This window comes from Zingiber officinale, chromosome 8A, assembly GCF_018446385.1.
Source record: "Zingiber officinale cultivar Zhangliang chromosome 8A, Zo_v1.1, whole genome shotgun sequence".
In the NCBI taxonomy this organism is placed as follows: domain Eukaryota; kingdom Viridiplantae; phylum Streptophyta; class Magnoliopsida; order Zingiberales; family Zingiberaceae; genus Zingiber; species Zingiber officinale.
Genome location: NC_056000.1, coordinates 23,919,074 through 23,923,704, shown reverse-complemented (window position 1 = coordinate 23,923,704; position 4,631 = coordinate 23,919,074).

Here is a 4,631-nt window from a genome sequence, read left to right as displayed (position 1 = left end):
ATGGTTGAATCTAAGTTAGGTAATTTTGGTAAGCCTCTCACAAGTCCATTTAGTTTACTTATATTTCTGAAGTTGGTGTGAGACATCCGCCTATGCCATAGCCAAGTTTCTTCTTTTTGTGTTAAATAACATTTAATGGACGAAATGGTTAAGTTGATGGCATAGATGTTGTCTTTTCTAAAACCTTTTAGGCTTATGGTAGGATTATCTAGATGTTTGATTGAACACTCTGTGGATAGAAATTTAACCTTATACCTAGTATCACACAATTGACTTATACTCAGAAGATTATATTTAAAATTTTCAACAAGTAAAACATTTGTAATTATAAAGTCTAATTTTAATTCAATATTACCTATACCAATTACCTTGAGTTTGTCGTTGTTTCCAAAGGCAACTGTTCCTAAGCTTTTGTAAGTGAGTTGAGTGAACTTGGTGTGATCTCCAGTCATATGTTTGGAGCAACCACTGTCCAAAATCCACTTGGTTTCCTACAGTAAGTAGGATTTAAAGTTAGTCTTTTTGAGCAGACATTATTTAAGTTAAGTTTTAAAGATTTGAAATTAATTTTTAAGTTTAAAATTTAACATTTTGAAATTAATTTTTAAGTTTAAAATTTAAAATTTTGAAATTAATTTTTAAGTTTAAAATTAAAATTTTGAAATTAATTTTTAAGTTTAAAATTAAATTTTGAAATTAAATTTTTTAAGTTTAAAATTAAAATTTTGAAATTAATTTTTAAGTTTAAAATTAAAATTTGAAATTAATTTTTTTTAAGTTTAAAATTAAAATTTTGAAATTAATTTTTAAGTTTAAAAAAAATTAAAATTTTGAAATTAATTTTTAAGTTTTAAAATTTTGAAATTAATTTTTAAGTTTAAAATTAAATTTTGAAATTAATTTTTAAGTTTTAAAATTTTGAAATTAATTTTTAAGTTTAAAATTAAAATTTTGAAATTAATTTTTTTTGTTTAAAATTAAAATTTTGAAATTAATTTTTAAGTTTAAAATTAAATTTTGAAATTAATTTTTAAGTTTTAAAATTAAAATTTTGAAATTAATTTTTTTTTAATTTGAAATTAATTTTTTTAAGTTTAAAATTAAAATTTTGAAATTAATTTTTAAGTTTAAAAAAAATTAAAATTTTGAAATTAATTTTTAAGTTTTAAAATTTTGAAATTAATTTTTAAGTTTAAAATTAAATTTTGAAATTAATTTTTAAGTTTTAAAATTAAAATTTTGAAATTAATTTTTTTTGTTTAAAATTAAAATTTTGAAATTAATTTTTAAGTTTAAAATTAAATTTTGAAATTAATTTTTAAGTTTTAAAATTAAAATTTTGAAATTAATTTTTAAGTTTAAAATTAAATTTTGAAATTAATTTTTAAGTTTTTTTTTTTAAAATTAAAATTTTGAAATTAATTTTTAAGTTTTAAAATTAAATTTTGAAATTAATTTTTAAGTTTAAAATTAAAATTTTGAAATTAATTTTTAAGTTTAAAATTAAAATTTTAAAATTAATTTTTTAAGTTTAAAATTAAAATTTTGAAATTAATTTTTAAGTTTAAAACTAAAATTTTGAAATTAATTTTTAAGTTTAAAATTAAAATTTTGAACCTTATTCATCTCACCCAATCTATATTATCAATCAGGGAATCCTATGATTTTGTGAGATGAAATTAGATTTTTTACTTATGGAGTTTTGGTTTAACTTGTGTTAGATTCAGATTTAGCTTTGGTCTCCACAAATAGGCATTCTTCGGATAAATTTCTAAGCTTGGTGAGTCACATGGACGTCATTAGAAGTAACCAACCTTTCGAGATTTTCCGAATAGTCCTATCCACGGAGCTTAGTACTAAATCTTGGTCTAACTGATTAGGATCCATTTGAGGGTAGCTTCGGTCAGTTCCACTTGGCCAAATGCACCAGATCGAAGCCATATGTTTCTAGATATGTGATGCCCAAGCTTCCCTAACGTACTATCATCCAAAAATTTCACCAGTACCATGATTCAAGTTAAACTTGGTCTCTAATCCTAATTACCCTGCCAGGTTAGTTTGTTTTGGGTTACCCTGTCGGGTAAGTTAGTTTTGGAGGTGGAGCCTCCCCCTGAATTATTGGCCATTAATTTAAATTTTAGTTTTAGGTTTGTGTCGATTCTTTTTATAGTTATGGTTAACTTGGTGATAATTTTGTTGATTTTTAAAGTGTTTAGATTTTGAATTTGATTTAGGTTTGTATTTTGGATTTTGGCTTGGTTTATTCGATTTTATATAATGTATTTTTTCTTTAGGTATATAATATTGATTAAGTCCTACTTGCGTGGTTAGACACGCTTTTGGAACCCAAGCTTGATTAGTTGATTTGTATTGAGTTATTAATAACTTAAAAGTTTTATTTGAGTTTGACTTGTATCTGAGTCCGGTTTTATTATAACATGCTTTTTGATTGTTCAGGATTAAGTCAAGATTTTTTGATCTTGTTGTGAATTTTTCTAACATTTCTTTTAAATTGTTAATCTCATTTTTTAGTGATAAATTCTCCTCCTCAAGTGTTAGATCTTGAGTTAGATTTGAATTTTTGATTTGTTCCTTGAGGTTTTGATTTTCCTCAAGAAGTGATTTGTTTTCATTTTCTATTTTAGTTAATTTACTATTTAAACAGGAAATAATTCTAAAAAATTTTTTGTTTAAATTAAAATTTACCTCATTCGGGCCTTCGGAAATGAGTACGGACTCGTGGCTTGTTTCGGGTTCAGACCCGTCTTCATCTTCCGACTCGTCTTCTGTTTCGTCTTCGCGGGCCATCAGTGCGAGGTGGCTCTGATGTTTCTGCTCTTCTTCCTCCGATTCGTCCGAGGAGTCGTCCCACGTTGCTTTGAGTGCCTTCTTTTTGGTTGGCTTTGATTTGTCGAACTTCAGTTTTGGGCATTCGTTCTTGTAGTGTCCCTTTTTATTGCAGCCGTAGCAAGTCACGTTCTTTTGTTCTGAGGGAGAACTGATCTTTTGAAGATCCTTTTTGCTGAAGCTCCTTTTTCTCCTGGTGAACATTTTTCTTACCAAGTTCACCAGGTGTTCTTCGTCTTCAGAATTTTGGTCGGAATCTTCTTCAAATTCAGGCTTGCTTTTCTTTTCTTTGGTGGAACCTGCAAATAAGGCTATTGTTGGTTGCTACTCGGAAAACCTAGAGGTTCCACTGTACAAAAATTTGTACAAAGGTCTGAACCTTTTCCTAGCTACCATGTGTTCTTTTAAATTAAATTTTGGATCGCCTGCGGAACTTAACACGTTTGATCCAAAACTTAATCTATTCGTTCTTTTAGGTTTTGACTTGGGTCTCCTGCGGAACTTAACACGTTCGACCCAAATCACCTTAAGTTATTAATTCCATTAAATATTAATTTCCATAATCGGTTCCCAGTACTGACGTGGCGAGGCACATGGCCTTCTTGGATATGGGAGCAACCACCACCAACTAGACAAAACCTTTTATAGAAAGCTAATATTTAATTTCCTAAAATAACTTTAGGTTAACCGAAAAGAACAATCAAATCACAAGGAAAAAATAAAACAAAAGAACACAACTTCGAAAAACATATTCGAAATAATAGAACGTAAGCCTCTTGTATTTGGTATTATTTCCATAAATAACTAGTATGATGCGGAAAGAAAAATTACTAGTTATACCTTGTAGAAAAATAACCTCTTGATCTTCTACCGTATTCCTCTTCTAACCTCCGACGCTGTGTGGGCAACGATCTTCCGAGATGAGAAACCACCAACCACCTTCTTCTCCTCCTAGCTAGGTTCGGCCACAAAAGAAGAAGCTTCACCAAGGAAGAAAATCAAAACACTAACCAAGCTCCAAGAGATGCTAGCTTTCTCTCCTTCTTCTTCTTCTTCTCCAAGTAGTATCCGGCCACCACAAGAGCTCCAAGGGAGAGAGAGAGGTTCGGCCACCACAAGAGGAAGAGAGGGAGAGGATGGCCGGCCACACCAAGGAACAAAAGAGGGAGAGAAATAATAGATATTGTGTCTCTTGAAGGCACCCTCACCTCTTCTTTTATATTCCTTGGCCGAGGTAAATTAGGAAATTTAATTACAATAAAATTTCCTTAATTTCCTTGACATGATTTAATTGAGAAAAATAAAATAAAATTTCCCCAATTAAAATCAAGTGGCCGGCCACATCAATGAAAACAAAATTGGACAAGTTTCAATCAACAATTAAAACTTCCTAATTTGTTTCCGAAAATTTAAAAAAAAATAAAATTTTTCTTCAAATCTCTTCATGGTTGATAAAAAGGAAATTTCTATAATTTTAATTTTACAACATGTGAATAATTTTTAAAGAGAAAATAAAATATCTCACCAATCTACAAATAAGGAAAGAGATCTAATCTCTTTCTTTAATCTTTTGTAGATCTTTTACAAGAGAGATATTTTAATTTTAATTCTCTTTAATAAATTATATCTTCCACATAATAAAAATTAAAATTAAATTTCTTTTTTAATTTAATTTGGCCGGCCCCCACTAGCTTGGGTTCAAGTTAGGGTCGGCCACCCAATCTTATACCTAGGCCGGCCCTAGCTTGGCCGGACCCTTATTGGTGGGTATAGAAGGTGGGTAT